This window comes from Hemitrygon akajei, chromosome 3 (genome assembly GCF_048418815.1).
Source record: "Hemitrygon akajei chromosome 3, sHemAka1.3, whole genome shotgun sequence".
Lineage (NCBI taxonomy): Eukaryota > Metazoa > Chordata > Chondrichthyes > Myliobatiformes > Dasyatidae > Hemitrygon > Hemitrygon akajei.
In genome coordinates, this window is record NC_133126.1 from 164,334,837 (window position 1) to 164,354,704 (window position 19,868).

The window sequence follows — 19,868 nt, forward strand, 5'->3', positions numbered from 1 at the left end:
GAGAGGGCGGGTGCTAGGGATTAAATGCCAGCGCCGCGAAGTTTGAATAAACTCGTCTCGAAATGACTCGAAACTTGTGTCGTTATTTCAGCGCTGTGTGTAGCACATCGCTACAGGATTATGAATACAGTAGATTACTTTTACTTGGCCCATCATTTCATTGGGGCGGCCACTTACTTGAGACAAATTTTACTGAAGAAAAACTTACAAAAATAGCTGGGCTTCCCTTTGTTTATTTGGGACAGGAGACTGCTGCTGGATAGTTTCTAATGTGTGTTAGCCACGTGCACTAGTATGGTGTTAAACCCAACACCATGCGTAGAGCAACTAAATAGCGTCAGTTGTGTATGTTTGTGTTCAAAAAGCAGAGGCTCTTGTTACTGATAGTTGGCGAGAAATAAGCAGTAAGACATTTTGAAACTGTTTTGGTTTCAAGGATTGAAGCTTGGAGATGCCAGAAACAGCAGGGAGTGAAAACAAAATGATTTTACTACAATTTAGGAACTACGAAGAGTTTGAAAGTATCCACAATAATCTTGAATGTTAAGTTGAAAATGAAGTTTTGGAGCATGCATTGAAAGTATTGTCTGCATTAAGTGTGTTATTACACTTAATTTCATTTACAGTCAATCAAAAGAACACAGCAGTATGCGCTGGATGAATTTCTCCATTAATAGTTATTGGGAGCTAATACACAGTTTTATAGAACTGTAGTAGTATTGGTAGTGTTTTAATTTGTTCTGTATTTCATTTAAATACATCATTTGTTACTCAGTTAAATGGTAGTTTTTTTTTGTACCTTAACTTTTTCCGTGAAATTTTGACTAACTGGACCAAAATGTATTGGTCCCAATGTTTCCCAATTAACTGGAATCAATTCTATATGGTAAAATATTCTGTGTGCAAATGAAGTATTTTCACAAGCTATGTTCTGGCAACTGTCTTCAAAAGGGCATTCTTAATTCTTAATAATACGAGCTTTATTGATTTGTTTCATGTAGTGTTAATCTAAACAAGAGTAATAACTAAATCTTCAACATTGTGTAGTTACAGTGGAATAACATTTGCAAAAGAAGTTGTCCTTATGACAAGCAATCCCTGCCAAGTTGGAGTGGCTGATATTCGTTGTGCAAAGAGTTATCATCCCTCGGCTCTCAGGCATAAGAATATTTTCGACACAAAAGCTTTATCTGTCTAGCTGATATTAGGGCAGATTCAGTGGCAGTAGATGTGCCAGTGATTTTCATGCTTTTGCTATTTGAGTTGTAAACAAGTTGAGGCCAATATTTGTTGTCACTCATCCATTGAAAAGGTGGAGGAGTCTTAAATGAGTTGATGTGGTGGTTGAGAAGCATGTGGAGAAAAAGGCACTGTTAAGATACAGATATATCTTTGAAATAATTGAATAATGTTTTTAAGGTAAATACTGAACTATTTCTAGATCTAATAAGGGGATAAAATGTGATCAGTGCTGCATTCATCTGCAAGATCATGTCATTTTTCAAGAATTAACCTGAATCATTTTTAAGTTGTCAGAAGTCTATACTGAATTTTGCTGGGAAAGTTCCTTTGTCTAGTTGAAATGGAGAACTAGTTTATATCTCTTCAACAAACTTGTGATAAAATTATTTGTATTTGGTGACTGGATTAATACTGACTCGGCATTTCTTCCAATTTGATTTGAGGTTGGAGATTGTAGGTAGCACTACAAATAAAGTATTACTGAGTCAGCTTACTGGAAGGAAAAATCACTGCTGCATCATCTATCTTCTTTGAGAGCACCTCCTAACTCTGCAGCCTCATACCCTGAAAAACTAGAGGATATGTGGAAAAGCTGCCACTTCCAGGTTCTTCTCCCAGTCTCACCACCACCCGACTTGGAAACATTGCTTTTCCTCCTTTGCTACAATGATTTTATTCTGAAGACCCCAGCTTAACATGTCTGAGGGAACACTGAATTGAAACAGTTCAGGAAGATAGCCACATATCACCTTGTCAAGGGAAGTTAGAGATGGCCACAAATGCCTGCTTTCTATAAAGCTACAATTTCAGATTTGCTTTTAATTCATTACAATTTTTTGTACCAATCTTAAACGATCTCTGCTTAACTGTGATTGGATGCTAATCAATTTGTGGTATACGAGTTGCTCTTCAATGTTTAATAGTACTTGTGTACTGGAACTTCCAGTGTTTGATTAGGAGAATGCAGTAAACAACTGTGTACTTCTGGACTCAGTAACTTCACTGTTGCCTGTAGTTACGTGAGTCATGTCTCAAAGAATGATTGAACTTGATCATACCATATAGATCCCTGGTCCCTAAATGATTTACCGACTTTAAATTCAACAGACCTGCAGTGGCAGAGTCCAGTTACACACACTTCTGTAGGTATTCACTTTCAACAACAATAATTGGTTAGGCACAAAGAGAATCTATGCAATTACCTGTATATTTTTCAGTTTAAAATAGGTACAATAGTAAATATCTGTGTGCACACTCACTAAGTTTCACTGACCACTCTCCCCACCCCACCGATGAGTCAAAGAATAGAAAAAGTTGAGCCCAGGAACAGGAGTTTAGTCAGGCATCGTTCTTGATCCTGACATAATCTCTGTTGAGTCACCTACTTCTGTGGTTGGTCTCCAGAGTTTCTGTTGTGTCTACACTCAAAACCCTCTACTGTTACTCCCTTTGGCAGACTGAACTATTGTTTCAATCTTGTTGGTTATTTGGCCAGCCTGTGTCTAGCCTCTGTCTGCTTCTCATTAGATCTGGCCCGAGGCTACAAGCAATGTTACTTCATTGCTCTTTCCCCAGATTTGTGCTCATGCCACTTTCTCAGTTGTTCCCCAGTCAGGCCAGGTTAAACCAGGTCAGTCAATCGCTGGGCTCAGGCTACTTAAGGTCACAGGCTGTTCTTTCCACGAATGTGCTATTTCTACCTAACTAAATAAACCATTTATAAACAACTTCTTATTTGGAAATAATCTCTGGTTGAGCTGATTATGGATAGGAACTTCATTATGTCCTCTTTCAGTTGCTCTGATCAAGCCACCCCTGAGCAAGAACCGTTTCATAAAACCATTCATGTAATGGTGACTGTAAGAACACACTCACAAAATGGCAGCCTCCATTCGTCCCACCACATAGCAAGAAGTAAACAATCTAGATGTTTTTGCTCAGCTATCCTCGAGTCATTCCAGTTAGATGTTTTGCAGTTATAAGTTATTTTAATGAACAATTCTGCCAAGCCCCTGCTGAATTTGTCAATAACTAACGTAATATTTAAGGCACATGGGGAACCACAACCTACAAGTACATCATTTGTCTCTGTAAAGAAACCCCATTACAAGTCTAGCCTGCTCATTTTTTTTTACTATGATTATTCTGATTTTCAACAATGTTTTCAATAACTTGTTTTCCTCAGCATTAATCAGAGTAAAATTAAATCCACCATATAGTCAGTGAACTTCGTAGGATGGCTTTTTGTAGAATGGCGTACATTTTAAAGGTGGCTTTACGCACAAGTATCAGAAGGATTTAAGCAAAAAACAATTCTAGTTGGCTCTTCCTTTTAAATCATCCATTTGAGATGAGAAATCAAGGGCTAAATTCTGAGCTAGTTTTTTAATTGGCTTATGAATGACAGGAAATTGATACGGCCCCGTTAAATGAGCATTAGTCCACAAAAGAAAGGAGCTTGTTGTTAAATTGTCGTTTTTGACACAGGTTCAATTATATTCTGCCTGTTTTGGTCATTAAAATGAATTAGATTTGACCATGAGTCATGATTGGGTCATGGTTGTTGTTTGTTCCCTGCTAAAGCCTGTTACGTAGTCAAAGTTTATCATCATATGCGCAAGTACAAGCTCTGGTGATTCATAAAACTTATTTGCAGTAGTATCATAGGCACAGAGCATTGTACAAATAGCATTCATAAGAAAACCATAAATCACCTGTTTCTTTTTAGCAGAAATAACATAATTGCAGGAGCACAACTTGAACAAAAGTAAACTCTAAAGTCCAGTTTAGTGCAGAGTGATCAAAGTAGTCACAGAGTTGCTTAAACAGTAATAATTTGAGGTTGGTTCAGGAACTGAATGGTTGAAGGAAAGGAACTCCTCTTGAACCGGTGGTATGGCATGTCAAGCCTCTCTGCTGCCTGACCGATAGTAGCTGCGAGGACATAGCATAGTTTGGATTGTGGGGGACCTATAATAGTTTTTGCTATCACGAGGCATCATCTCCTGTAGATACTACCAAAGGTGGGGAGGAATGTACTGAACACTTTCTGTACTGAAAGCTGACTACTGTTCCTGCATATTTGAATTGCTTTACCAGGTCATGATACAATCAGTGTGTATTCAACAGTGTGTATGCATAAGTTTGTTGGTGTTTAGTCAAAAGCTAAACCACCTGATAAAGTAACGATGCTAGCACACCTAATAAAGTAAATATGCAGAAATACCATCCTTGTGATTGCATCTGCGCTGTGTCCAGGCAAGTCAAATATTAACACCAGGGAAGGTGAAAACGGCAGCTTTCTCATTTCACCCACCACTGCCCCATCCCAAATGTAGATGGGCAGATGTTGTCCCTCCCTACACTTCCTGAAGTCAACAGTTATCTTTTCAGTTTTACTGATGTTGAGTGAGAGCTGGCTACTGTAGCACCACTCAATCAAGTGTCCAATCTTTCTCCAATAAGCTGAGTTATCACCCACCAGCACCTGTCCAATAGCAGTGGTGTTGCTGGCAAATTTCTCTGTGGTAGCCACACATTCGTGTGTGTGTATAGAGGGCAGAGTGTATCCCAGAACTTAATTTCTACTCGCTGAGAGAGAATCTGCAGATGTTGGAAATGTAAGCAACACACAAAAGCTGCTGGAGGAAGTCAGCAGGCCTTTTTTCTCCAGTCCTGCTGAAGGGTCTTGGCCGTATATTTTTCCATAGATGCTGCCTGGCCTTATTTTGCCTTGTTAAATCGGATCACCTTTTCCCCACGATGAAAATACAATAATGATTAGTGCAAGCAAGGCTTGACCTATGGAAGTGTAACTTGAGATTGTATTTGTAGTTGTAACGTTTATAGTTACATTAATTTAAAGCTCTGCCATCTTAGCAAATGATGAACTAATGAGCACCCATACAAAACTATGATAGTGTAGTGGTATGTGCGATGCTATTATAGCATGTGGTGTTCCTGAGTTTGCAGTTCAATTCTGGCACTGTTTTGTAAGGAGTCTAAGTATGTTTTCTCTCTGGAATATATGGGTTTTCCCTGGGTGTTCCGGTTTCTTCTCATGGTCTAAAGATGTACCGGGTAGGTTAATTGGTCATTGTAAATTGTCCCCTGCTTAGGTTAGGGTTAATCAGGTTTGTTGGTGGGATGGCTTAGCTCAAAGGGCCCGATGGTCTTACACCTACAATGCTCAATTGTACAACTATTAACATTTCATTTAAAAATGTCTCTCTAACTGACACTACTTCTGGCTACAGTGTGTCCTGGAATATGTTAAAATCCTTGCTTTTTGGATTTGTGTTTTGGATTCAAGCTTGAGGAAAATAGATTCCATTAGTTAAATTAAAAAATACTTGATCAAGCTGTTGTTATGACTTCAATATAAAAAGAAAATGAGTGGTGTAAAAATCAGCATTCTGATCTGACCGCATTGTATCAGCTTTCGCCAAATGGAATTGGAGAGTGGATGTTGATATGGGATTTTTTTCCCTCAAGTTTTCTCTGGCAATTGTGTTATGGCTGCAGATCATCTCTTGGCAGCTGTGAAGTTTGGACGTCAGTAAATCAAGCTTCTAAGATACAAATTTCCATGAAAAACATGATCTTTTGCAAGGTTGCTGCAAGATAAACAAAAGAAAAGTACTATTTTTATCCATGCTTCCTTCATTATAGAAGTTTGCATTTCAATATTTATATCAAGCAGGCTTAAATATGCAGTTGCAGAAATGATTACTGTATTCAGGTAAAATTTGTACTCTCCAGAACCTGGTTCATGAAACTGTCATCACACTCCACAAATGTTCTTGCCACCGTTTAATATTTCCTTAATATATTATAATATTTTATTGATATGTATTTTCTTAATAAATACTTTGAAGTTGCAGTAGTTCATCTAAGATAGTGAATGCAATAAAATGCATGCCCTCTGAATCACACCTAAAAGCCTTAGCACGTCTGTTCATGTTTTGAAAAAAAATGCCTTTGTCTTTCCATCTGAGGTTTCTATTGTTTACTTGCACACATAACGTGATAGCGAAAGAATGTTTATTGCATTCCATGGAAAAGGAAATTATTAATTGAACTTATCGTGATTTTACTCAGATCAGTTAAGCTTGGTGTGCTGTAAACTTGTGTCAGCATGTTCTTGAGCAAAGTGAAAACTCATACCAAATCGACTTACTGTCTTAACAAAGTTGTAGGTGAACTTTTTCGCATTTTAAATAATGTAAAGGAGAGACCGATTTGTCATGTTGCTTTCCATTTCATTGGTTTTTATAATTCCACTTGAGATTGAAAGTAAACGATTCTTTCATTTTAGATTCAGAATAACTTATCACATGTACATTCCAGCATGCAGCGAAATGTCCTTTGCATTAACAACCAACACAACCTAAGGATGTGCTGGGGAGCGGTCAGCAAGTTTTGCGATATATTTCAGCATAGCATGCCCACCACTTTCACAGAATGATATATGTGGCAGCGGCAGCAAAACAAGCCCCATTCCTCCCTCCCACCCACCCACATGTGTTCACACACTGGCAGTCCTCCAACCATAGGGTAGGCTGACTTTGACCATTTTCCAGTGGACTCACGGACCTTGGACTTTGGATTTTTCCAGAGGACTCTCAGACTTGTAGAACCGAGGCTCCAGCTAATGGGCTTTAACATCTGGACTTTCTATTGACCTTTGGGCTTCGATCTTCAATATCACCCAGGATTTACTGGTGTCAATGAATGAGGACTCTGAACAACAAGCCTTGACCTCTGAACTTGCTAATGTGCAAACAAGGGAATCACAAGACCTCATTCTGCCTGCCTGCATGGAAATCTGATCTCAGAATGGCCGACCCGGAGGACGGGTTGTCACCAGCCCTTGCCCCAACTGGTCTGCCAGCCCATTATCTGACCATAGATGTCCTGAATTCCACAACCACATCCCTGGCCCTCAAGCATGGAGCAGAAGTTGAGACTGACTTCTAAACACCACCCCCTCCAACATTCCTGTCCCTAAACCCCAACCTGACCCATAACTCCCCTCTCTGTCCCCAAAATCTTCCCTATGAACCAAAAGAAACATGAAGTCTGAGTCGTGACTTCGATGGAGACCACAGCTAGGTCTGGAGAGCATTTTGACTGCTCTTTGTGGTAGTGCTGTCATGGTTCTCTGGGTGCTGTACTTGCTTTGTCATAAATGGCCACAAAAGAAACTTTGGCTATTTGCTGCAAATTAAAAGAATGTAAACAAAAAGGACTGTAGTGAACAGCATAATGTGATTTTTGTGTTTTTCGATCATAGGAATGTGATGTTTACACATGATTAAATTTGCTTCTTGTTGCTTTAAAATTAGACTCCAGTCATCCCCCTATTCATTGCCCTTGTCTTTCTGATGATTTGTAAAAAAAAATTATTCTATCCTGTAAATATCCACATATTTTACAATGTTCATTGTGGTTTCCTCAACCTCAGGGACAGCTTATAGAATTTCTCTCCTTTAATTCTACTATCAGTAAGAAAATTATGATTTCTCACCAAAGTATAACTCAGTCTTAATATTATTGTAAAGTAACATTAATCTAATACTTCCTAATTATAAATGTTGTGTAGCTAGAAAGTACCAGAATTTGCTGTAACCCAATTGAACTAATAATTTCTGTGAGCTTACACATTTCAAAGGATTGATTTGTGCCTTAAAAAAAAAAGATGGCTGTTTTAACGGATGCCAGGGTGACAGAGATTTTGTTAAGACATGAATTTAGTCTGTTGATTGGATCACCTGTTTTCCTAAGGCAATGAGCCTACTGCAAATGGTATTCTAAGGCAAATTCCTAACTAGTTCTGATCAGGCCTTAACAGAAAACAAACAGAAAACCTTTGCATCTCATTAAAAAAAATGGCATCTGAGTATGAGAGAATATATTTAGATTTCCACTGTTATAACAAATATCATGGATTAGAGGTTGAATCTGACACTACATAAAACTAAGGAACTCTAAAGATGAGCAATTATTTTAATTGCAATGAACACTAAAATGTACAAAGGAGCAGGAAACTAGTGGGGTTTCATATTTAGAAATTTAATACTATTCTAATTGATATTTGAAAGGCCAGTTTACTGATTTCACTTGTGGTTGTTAGCATTTTATATACCTCCTGTACCTAACAAGGTGGCTACTCTGTTACATTTGTATTTTTTTGCTGCCATAGCCCATCCACTTCAGGGCTCTTCTGCACACCACTGTTGTAACACATGGTTATCTGAGTTACTGTCTCCTTCCTGTCAGCTTGAACCAGTCTGGCCATTCTCCTCTGACCTCTCAATAACAAGGTATTTTCACCCATGGAACTGCTGCTCACTGGATGTTTCTTGTTTTTAGCACCATTCTCTGTAAACTCTAGGGACTGTTGTACATGAAAATCCCAGGAAATGAGAAGTTTCTAAGATACACAGATCACCCCATCTGGCACCAACAATCATTCCATGGTCAAAGTCACTTAGATCACATTTTGTCCCCAGTCTGATGTTTGGTCTGAACAGTAACTGAACCTTTTGACCATGTCTGCGTGCTTTTATGCATAAGAGTTGTTGCCACATGATTGGCTGATTAGATATTTGCATCAATGAGCAGATGTACCTAATAAAGTGACCTCTGAGTATATGTCCTCCTTTCCATCAATCTAAGGCTGGCAGCAATTCTTGCAAAAATAGTATTTGGAAGCCATTCTATGTCTGTAGCATGCAGTCACAAGGAGTGGTTGATGCAGAAATAGCTGTATTTTTAAAAATACGAAGGCTGTTGGTAAGGAAGAGAGCATTGTGAATGGGATAGTCCCAGCAGAAACCACGTTGAAGGCTTTCGATTGCCTGATGTAAACTGTACATATTTGATATACAGATGACTTGCAAATTCAAATATAGAGCACACTGGAATTCCCGGCATAGATGAATAGTCCTTGGGTCTGCAGAGAGCCAGAACAGATCTTTAAACAGCAGCTTCCTGAAAGTCACTGGTTCAAACTTGGTCATTGAAGCCTACCTCAGAACAAAGGGTCTTCCAGCCAAGAATTACAAATGGTTACCCATGCATTCACTGACTCTACAATCTTCAGGCAAGGAGCCTATCGTACCTGATATTATTAGGTAGTTCTATCTTGTACTGACTAAACATTAACTGGATGCACACAGAAATACTGCCTCATATGAAAGGGCGAAATCTATGTACATTTATATGCACAGTTTTAACAACCTATGTGAGGTTAGTTAAAGAATCAAGTAGTCTTAATATTTTAAATATTTATGAATCTGATATTTAATCAAAAGCATTCAAATAGTTAAGTCAATGCCAATCACAATAAAAATATTGAAACTTTAGAAAAGACTGACTAATTCAATTAATTTAAATAGGTAAATTAGATTAAATTTCTAAAAATTGAGAAGAATGGTGGCTTAGTGTGCAGATTTAATTTAGCAGTGTAATTAACAGGAAGTTGGCTCTGTTTTGGAAGGGAAATTGCATGTTGGCCTTTATAGGCAGAAGATTTGAGCACAAGGTTAAAAATGTCCCTAAGTTAAGGACATGAAGCAAAAAAGTCTTAACATATGAATAGGAGGAGGGATTAACCTCCTCAGTTCTAGAGTTCAGAGGAATGAGGGTTGGGTGGCCCAGTAGTGTAGTGGCTATCATAATCCTTTACAGCACCAGTGATGGGAGTTCTTTTCTCACCATTGTCTCTAACCATTGTATGTTCTCCTGCGCCCCCCCCCCACCCCCAGTCCAAAGCCATCAGAGTTAATAAGGTCTAGTCCATTGTGGGTTTGCTATATTGTTGTTGGAACCACGGCAACACTTGCGGGCTGCTCCTAGGGCATCCTCGGACTGTCCTGGTTGTTGACACAAGCGATGCATTTCACTGAATGTTTCAATGTACATGTGACAAATAAAGCTAATCTTTCTGATCTCACTGAAATGTACTGGATTATTAGAGAGCCTGGCAGAGTAAATGGGAAGAGAATATTCCTGCTGGCTAAGTAGTCCAGAAATATGGGTCACAATCTCAACGTAGAAAGGTCATCCAACATGCAAATGAAGAGGGTTTCTTCACGCAGATGGTGCTTATTTTCCTTGCTTTCATTTACACAGGAGATAAGGATTTCATAACTTTCAGAGAAGTGCAAGAGTTGAGGGTCCTCCCATGCCACCTTCTGGATTCCCAACCCTCACGTTTATCACACCTCCCTCCCCTTGTATCATCTGCTCTATACACAGCTGAATGTCTTGGCATGGAATCACTATTTTAATAAAATTTAATTGATACTATTTTTCAACTCTTTATATGTAAATGTGCACCATTGGTTTATCTCATTGAACTCAGTTAGTTTATACACTGAAGTGTGTACATGTATATACAGTGTGAATGTGTGTGTGATATGTACTGTATAATTGTATGTAAATACGTATGCAAAATGATTCCAGTGAACCACTTTGATGTTCTACTGGCTACGTAGAATACTTCTAAGTATACCTCATTTTGAACTATTCTTGCTGCAGTCCGTAGCACATAATTTCCCTTTAAGCAATGAACTTTTTAATCAACTTAATGATCTACAGAGTTCACGATCTTCTGAAGGAATTGGCAGACCAATCAGTTATGGCACCTTGAAGCAGACAAAAGTTCATCGCCATAGCTGAAAGGGAGGCAAGAAGGGGCGATTCCAAGCCAGGCTGAAAAGCTGAGTGATGAGGCCCTCTCTACCCTGCATCTTGTTAGTAAATGTGTAGTCACTGGAGAATAAAATCGTGGACCTGAGGGCAAGATTGCTGAATCAGAGAGAAATAAGTGATTATTCTATATTTGAGTGAGACATGGCTTTCTCAGGCCGGCTGATGGTGTAGTGGCATCAGTGCTGGACTTCAGAGAGAAGGCTCCCGAGTTCGAATCCAGCCAGATCCCTTGCACGCTTTCCATCCGTGCTGGGTTGAGCGTCGAGCTGGCAACTCGGCCTCATAAAAATAAGAAAACCTGCTAAAAAAGCGCCATCACGATGGCATCCTGATGACTCCACTCGGAGTTAAGGGCTTTCTTCTTCATGGCTTTCTTCCAGCATGCCAGTTACAGTTACTTTATAAACTCTCAGTGGTGCTCCAATGTGGCAGTTTTGTCAAACTCGTATTCCCCCAGCCTTGAACACCTAATGGTCAAATGCCATCCGTTCTATTTACCAAGGTCGTTTCTCCTCCACAATCGTGACTGCAGTTTACATATCACCAGTGGCCGACTATAATCAAGTGCTTGAGAGATTGCATGATGCTGTCTCCAAACGAGAAACAGTCCATCCTGAAGTATTTCAAGTCATAGTCGCAGACTTCAACCAGGCTTATTTGGGAAAAAAAAACCTTGTCTAATTACCATCAGCATATAACCTGTAGCACCGGAGATCACACTTTAGACCACTGTTACTCTCAGATAATGAATGCCTACCGTAACATACCCAGACTGCATTTCAGTAAATCAGATCACTTGGCTGTACTTTTCCTACCTGCATATAGGCAGAGGCTGAAGAGCAAAGCTCCAGAAATTAGGACAATGAAGAGGAGGTTACAGGAGGTAAGGGATCAGTTATCGAGTTGCTCTGAGTCAGTGGGTTGGGCCATGTTCAAGGACTCAACTGTAGGTCTGAATGAATACACCATGGTTGTAACGGACTTTATTGAAACAGTTGTAAACGAGTGTGTCCCCACAAAATCATTCAGTCTTCCCCAACCAGAAGCCCTGATTGGACCATGAGATCCAAAATCTTCGGAGACCCAGATCAGAGGCATTCAAGTCTAGTGACCAAGAAAGTTTTAAGAGATTCAAGTATGATCTCTGGCAAGCTAACTCACATGCGAAGTAGCAATTCTGGTCTAAACTTGAATCAATGATGGATGCTCAACAGTTGTGGCAGGGCTTGAATGCTATCACTTCTTATAAAGTGAAATCAAGTGATATAGATGACAACAACGCTTCACTTCCAGATGAGCTCAATGCCCTGTATGCCGGCTTTGACTGTCAAAACATGGAGGAACCATCATGAACTCCCACAGCCCCCAATGATCTTGTGATTTTAGTCTCTGAGGCAGATGTGCAAGCAGCCTTCAGGAGAATGAACTCATGGAAAGTAACTGGCCAAGTACTACAGACCTATGCTGATCAGCTGGCAGGAGTGTTCACCAATATCTTTAACCTCTTGCTTCGGCAGTCTGAGGTACCCACCCGCTTCAGGTGCCTAAGAGAAGAATGTGGAAACGTGCCTCAATGGCTATCGTCCTGTATGTAGTACTTACATCCACAGTGATAAAGTGTTTTGACAGGTTGGTGATGAAACATAGCACCTCCTGCTGGAGAAATGACTTTGATTCTCTCCAATTTGCCTACTGGCACAACAGGGCCACAACTGATGCCATTTCATTGGCTTTTCACTCAACACTGGAACATCTGGACAGCAAAGATCCATTCATCAGGATTCTTTTTTATCAACTACAGCTCAGCATTCAATACCATCTTTCCCTCCGGACTAATCAATAAACTCAGAGACCTTAGCCTCAATACTCCCTTGTGCAATTGGATCCTCAATTTCCTCAGTTGCAGTCTCCAGTCAGTTCAGATTGGCAATGACATCTCCACGGTCTCCATCACAGGTGCACCACAAGGCTGTGGTTGTGTGCTTAGCCCCCTGCTCTACTTGCTTTACACTTATGACTGTGTAGCTAAGCACAGCTCCAATGTCACATTCAAGTTTGTTGACAACAGCACTGTTGGAGGCCAAGTCAAAGGTGGTGATGAATCAGCATACAGGAGGGACATTGAAGATCTGGTTGAGTGCTGCTATAACAACAACCTGTTACTCCATGTCAGCAAGACCAAGGAGCTGATTATTGACTTCAGGAGAAGGAAACCAGAGGCTCATGAGCCAGAGGTGGAGAGGGTCAGCAGCTTTAAACTCCTCGGTGTTTTATTTCAGAAGACCTGTCTTGGGGCCCAGCACGTAAGGGCAATTACGAAGAAAGCACAGCAGCACCTTTACTTCTTTTGCAAAGATTCAGCATGGCATCTAAAACTTTGATAAATTTCTATAGGTGTATTTTAGAGAGTGTATTGACTGATTGCATCACAGCCTGGTATGGAAATACCAATGCCCTTGAATGGAAAATCCTACAAAAAGTAAAGGATACAACCCAGTCCATTACAGATAAAGCCCTCCCCACCATTGAGCACATCAATATGAAAAGTTATTGCAGGAAAGTAGCAGTCATCACCAAGGACCCCCACAGCCCAGAACATGCTCTCCTCGCTGCTGCCATCAGGAGGGTACAGGACCCTTAGGACCGACACTAACAGGTTCAGGAAGTTGCTACCCCTCAACCGTCAGGCTCTTGAATCAAAGGGGTTAATTACACTCAACTTCACTTGCTCCAACATTGAAATGTTCTCACAGCCTATGGACTTGCTTTTGAGTTCTCTTCATCTCAGGTTCTTGGTATTATTTATTTATTTATTCTTTCTTTCTTTTTTGTATTTGCACAATGCTGGCTTTTGCTCACTGGTTGAATGTCCAAGTTGGTGTGGTCTTTCTGTTATGGTTATTATTTTATTATGGGTTATTGAGTATGCCCAGAAGAAAATGAATCTCAGGGTTGTATGTGGTGACAGCAAGTTTATGTACTTGAACTCCACACTTGTTTGTTAATGCAGATACCTAATCAACCAATCATGCGGCAGCAACTCAATGCATAAAAGCATGTAGGCATTGTCAAGAGGTTTAGTTGTTGTCCTGACAAAACATCAGAATGGGGAAGAAATGTGATCTAAGTGACTTTGCCTGTGGAATTATTGTTGGTGCCAGAGAGAGTGGTTCGAGTATCTCAGAAACTGCTGATCTCCTGTGATTTTCATGCACAACAGTCTCTAGATTTAATGGAGAATTGTGTGAAAAACATACAGTGAGCTGCAATTCTGTGCACAAAAATACCTTGTTAATGAGGGAGATCAGAGGAGACTGGCCAGATTGGTTCAAGCTGACAGGAATGTAACACTAACTCATTAATTGCGATTTAAGCAATGATATGAAGAATAGCATCTCTGAATCCACAACACATTGAACCTTGAAGTGGATGGGCTACAGCAGCAGAAGACAACAAATATACACTCAGTGGCCACTTGATTAGATACAGGAGGTACTTAATAAAGAGGCCACCAAGAGTATATCTTTAAAATAAAATTGTTTTTTTACTCATGTTAAGTCTACATTTCCAGACATGACACTGGATGGCCTCTAAACATTGTTGAACAAGTGAAAAATGTAGGTCATACATTGCTTTTTATGCAACAGGGTATGTTGTTATTGAGTAAATTCAGTTGTGCACATCACATTTGTAAATATTGTAGAAGTTATAATTGTGGTAGGCTGTATTCTGCTTGAAAATGACTCTGTCAATTTCCTGACTGAGACTTCAATAGGATATTGAATTTGCCCTTCAAAACATGCACAGAACTATGTAAATATACATTTCATGCAGAAAAGGGCCTGCTGTTCAGTCCATTTTCCAAGTAGCTGTGTTGAGATGTTGGATAATGCCAGAACCTGGTTTAAAACATTTTCAGTTGTGAATATATGTGAGCAATTTAATATAGGTGCAAACTTTCTGAGCAGCAGTTTTTTTAAATTGTTGTTGTTAGTAGTTTGCCACACTGTAGATGATATTCCAGATATGATCACGTATTCAGTGCTCATTCAGTGGTATATACAAGATCCCAGTGCTTTGGGGTCGATTGAGCGGTCTCTGCGCAGTGGAACAATATACATTGCTTTTCTGTGGTTTGATTGAGATGAATGTACAGTAGAAGGCAGGAAGATCTCCATGCTCTTCTACAAAGTATCTTGAGGTCTTACAGCCTATCTGCAACACAGAAAGAAATCTCTATCTCGTCTTTTATTCTTAAAAATGAACCTTTAAGGATCCCTTTGGACTGTAATCTCTGCCTTTTTGCCCTGGGGGTGGGGGGTGATGGTAAGGAAACCAGACCGACAACTAAAGTGCATTTTTCAGTGTTTTCAGAATTGTGAGGAATGCTTTTTTTTTACAAATTCTTTTGATATCCCTTTGTAATGATCTTTTCCAAAGTTTTACCATTTACTTGCTTGGGCATTAAAGCTATTCAATGTACCAAGGGTGTTGTAATTTGTATATGCTGCTGCTATTGTGGTGTTTACTTCAGCATATTCTTGGTGGTCATGTGTTGACACTTGTTCCTGCCCTGTTTGTTACTCATACAGGATGACATAAGTGAGTATTGCGACCAGGAATTTTGATCAATTTAACTTGAGAATTTTTACTTGTGAAACATGTTTTTTTTCCCCCACCATAGACCCTAAAAAAAAAGCAAGGAAAATTGTAAAGCATGAAAAACTAAAAATTCAAAAACTAAAATGTCAGCACTTCAAAAGTATTCATCCCCTTAGCTTAGTACTTGTTGAACTACCTCTCACAGCTATTACAGCCAGTGGTCTTTTTGGATAAGTCTCTATTAGCTTTGCACAATGTGATGGAGCAAGATGTGCCCGTTCTTATTGCTCAAAGATCAGGACCCTAGTTAGTTAGTGTTGTATATCTAATATTTCAATAATATTTGAGTAATCTTGTATATATATTGGATGATTCAGCCTCTTGTTCATTTAAATAATTTGTTACAGGTTATATGTATAAATATGTGAATAACATACGTCATCAAGCTCCCATGTGATAAGTGCGTGCTTTGCTTAAAGAAAACACAAAGTTAGACCCGCATTTTGGACTCCAGTGTCTTCCTCTGAATTAGTTCAATAGTTTTTAGTTACAAAACATAACAGTTAGTTAGAGCTTTATTGTCACTGCTGAGGACAAAGGGATTGCAGCGCCAGTCCATTCAGTCCAAAGCAGCATACTGACAATTTAATTACTAAACACACAGTGAATAAATGTCGAATAATGTCTGAGCTATTTAGAATGACATCTAAATTAGAAACCAGCAACTCTAAATTAAAAGAAGCAGTGGCTGCACATCAGTGTTGCACACGCCCATGTTATAAAATGCAATGATGAAATATGAAGTAACACCAAGAGCGATGCATGTATTGCACTTAGAGATTGTCCGTAGTACCTATGGACTATGGGTGGTGGGGGGGGGGGGGGGTGCAGGTAGCATTATTCAGTTGCACGATATTCTTGGGAAAAAAGCTGTTCTTCAGTCTGGATGTTCGTGTTTCTGTATCTCTTGCTGAATGGTAGGAGATTGAACAGGTGATTACTGGGGTGGGCTGAGTCCATCACGATTTTGCAGGAAAACCGTAGACAGTGTGAGTTATGAAATGTTTCCATGTCTGGTAGTTGTGTCCCATTGATGTTCTGATCACTCGTTGAACTTGTTGGATCTAGTGTACCATATTGTCATGCAGTAGGTCAGTATGCTCTCAGTTAGACATTGATAAAGTTTTACCAGCAGGTTTTGGGGCAGATTTGCATTCTTTAAACTGCTGAGCCTTCCCTACTATCAAGGACATGTTGATGGTCTAAGAGAGCCGCTCTGTGATGTTTACTTTCAAGAACTTAAAGCTGGAGACCCTCTCCACTGCTTCACCATTTATGAGCAGTGGAGTTCGTTCATACCTTCTTGGTTTCCTGAAATCAATAATTATTTCTTCATTTTTTTTTTAATGTTGAGTGAAAGGCTATAGTTATTGCACCATTTAGACAATGGACCTCTTCTCTTTATGCTGTTTATTTGTTATTTGTAATTAATTCAATCACTGTGGTGTCTTCTGCAAATCTGATGATGTTGTTGTGCAGTCATGGGTGTAAAGAATGGCTGACTGGGCCACTCAATTTTCTTAATTTGAAGCCACTTCTTGATTGCTCTGAAAGTGTGCTTTGGGACATTGTCCTGCTGAAAGACCAGCTTCCTTTCTCATTTTTATTTTTAATCAGGATCTCTCTGCATTTAGCAAAATTCATCTTCCCAGCAACCCTGAACATAGAAACATAGAAATCCTACAGCACAAATCAGGTCCTTCGGCCCACAAAGTTGTGCCAAACATGTCCCTACCTTAGAAATTACTAGGCTTACCTATAGCCCTCTATTTTACTGAGCTCCATGTACCTATCTAAGAGTCTCTTAAAAGACCCTATTGTATCCGCCTCCACCACCGTTGCCCGCAGCCCATTCCACGCACTCACCACTCTGAGTAAAAAAAAAAACTTACCCCTGATATCTCCTCTATCTACTCCCCAGCACCTTAAACCTGTGTCCTCTTATGGCAACCATTTCAGCCCTGGGAAAAAGCCTCTGATTATCCACACAATCAAAGCCTCTCATCATCTTATACACCTCTATCAGGTCACCTTTCATCCTCCATTGCTCCAAGGAGAAAAGGTCGAGTTCACTCAACCAGTTTTCATAAGGCATGCTCCCCAATCCAGGCGACATCCTTGGAAATCTCCTCTGCACCCTTTCTATGGCTTCCACATCCTTCCTGTAGTGAGGTGACCAGAACTGAGCACAGTACTCCAAGTGGGGTCTGACCAGGGTCCTGTATAGCTGCAACATTTCCTCTCAGCTCCTAAATTCAATTCCATGATTGATGAAGGCCAATGCACCATATGCCTTCTTAACCACAGAGTCAACCTGCACAGCTGCTTTGAGCGTCCTATGCACTCAGATCCCAAGATCCCTCTGATCCTCCACACTGCCAAGAGTCTTACCATTAATACTATATTCTGCCATCATATTTGACTTACCAAAATGGTTGAACTCCATCTGCCACTTCTCAGCCCAGTTTTGTATCCTATCAATGCCCTGCTGTAACCTCTGACAGCCCTCCACACTATCCACAACACCTCCAGGTTTCCAGTCCCTGCTGTTGAAAAACATCCCTGAAATGCTACTTCCTTCATATTTTACAATAGAGATGGTGTTACCTGGCTAATGCATAGTATTAGATTTATGTCATTTAGACGAGATGAGAAGGGATTTCTTTAGCTGGAGGCTGGTGAATCTAGAATTCATTGCCACAGACAGTTGTGGAAGCCAAGTCATTTAAAAAAAACAGTTGATAGCTTCTTGGTTAATCTAAAGCCCTTCCCTTGGACAACATCGGTGGCGTGGAGAGGGGAGACTTACAGCTTGGGCAACTGCCGGTCTTCCATTTAAAAAAAACCCTGCCCAGGCTTGCGCCCTGGAAACTTGCCAAGGTGCAAATCCATGGTCTATTGAGACTAACAGAGGCCTACAACTACAACAATCAGGGTGTCAAAGGTTACAGGGCGAAGGCAGGAGAATGAGGTTTAGAGGGATAATAGATCAGCCATGATGGAATGGTGGAGAAGCCTTGATGGGGCAAGTGGTCTAATTCTGCTCCTATGTCTTATGGTCTTGTGATTATTTTGCCTCATATCTATACTAAGGAATAATTACGGTATCCTATAACTTAGTATATTCTGGTCGGAGGAAACTGGAGCATCATGGGATACATGGATGTTTCTCTGTTTGGCAATCAGTGGTGAGCGGTGTGTCACGGGGGTCGGTGCTGGGCCCTTATCTGTTTACGATATACATTAACGATCTGGAAGAGGGGACTGAGTGTAGTATATCTAAATTTGCTGATGACGTTAAATTGAGTGGAAAAGCAAATTGTGCAGAGGATATGTAGAATCTGCAGAGAAATATAGATATGTTAAGTGAGTGGACGAGGGTCTGACAGATGGAGTACAATGTTGGTAGATGTGAGGTCATCTGCTTTGGAAGGAAAAATCAAAGATCAGATTAAAATTTAAATGGTAAAAGATTGCAGCATGCTGCTGTACAGAAGGACTTGGGAGTGCTTGTGCATGAATTCCAAAAGGTTGGTTTGCAGGTCCAGTGGGCTATCAAGAAGGCAAATTGAAGATTGGCCTTCATTGCTAGAGGGATTGAATTTAAGGGAGGTTATGCTGCAACTGTACAGGGTCCCGGTGAGGCCACACCTGGAGTACTGTGTGCAGTTCTGGTCTCCTTACCTGAGGAAGGATGTACTGGGTTTGGAGGCAGTGCAGAGGGGGTTCACCAGGTTGATTCCAGAGATAACGGGGTTAGACTTTGAGGAAAGATTGAGTTGCCTGGGACTGTACTCACTGGAATTCGGAATGATGAGAGGAGATCTTAAAGAAGCATATAAAGTTATGAAAGAGATAAAATAGAAGCAGGAAAGTTGTTTCCACTGGTAGGTGAGACTAGAACTAAGGAAGAGGCCTCAAGATTCAGGGGAGTAGATTTAGAATGGAGATGAGGAAGAACTGCTTTTCCCAGAGAGTGGTGAATCTGTGGAATTCTCTGCCCTATGAAGTAGTGGAGGCTACCTCAGTAAATATATTTAAGACAAAGTAGGATAGATTTTTGCATAGTTGGGGAATTAAGGATTTTGGGGAAAAGGTGGGTAGGTGGGGATGAGTCCATATTCAGATCAGCCATGATGTTATTGAATGGTGGCGCAGGCTCGATGGCCTACTCCTGCTCCTATTTCTTGTGTATCAAGGAGAAAACCCAGGTGATCACAGGAAGAACATAAAATGCCCACTAA

The 19,868-nt window shown here is 40.2% G+C and overlaps 1 protein-coding gene across 5 annotated transcripts in view; it reads left to right on the top strand.

Annotated features, from left to right (window-relative positions):
- Positions 1-19,868, top strand: part of LOC140725584 (endothelin-converting enzyme 2-like) — a 128,801-nt gene that overhangs the window by 45,502 nt on the left and 63,431 nt on the right. The gene's annotated exons all lie outside the window — the stretch shown is intronic.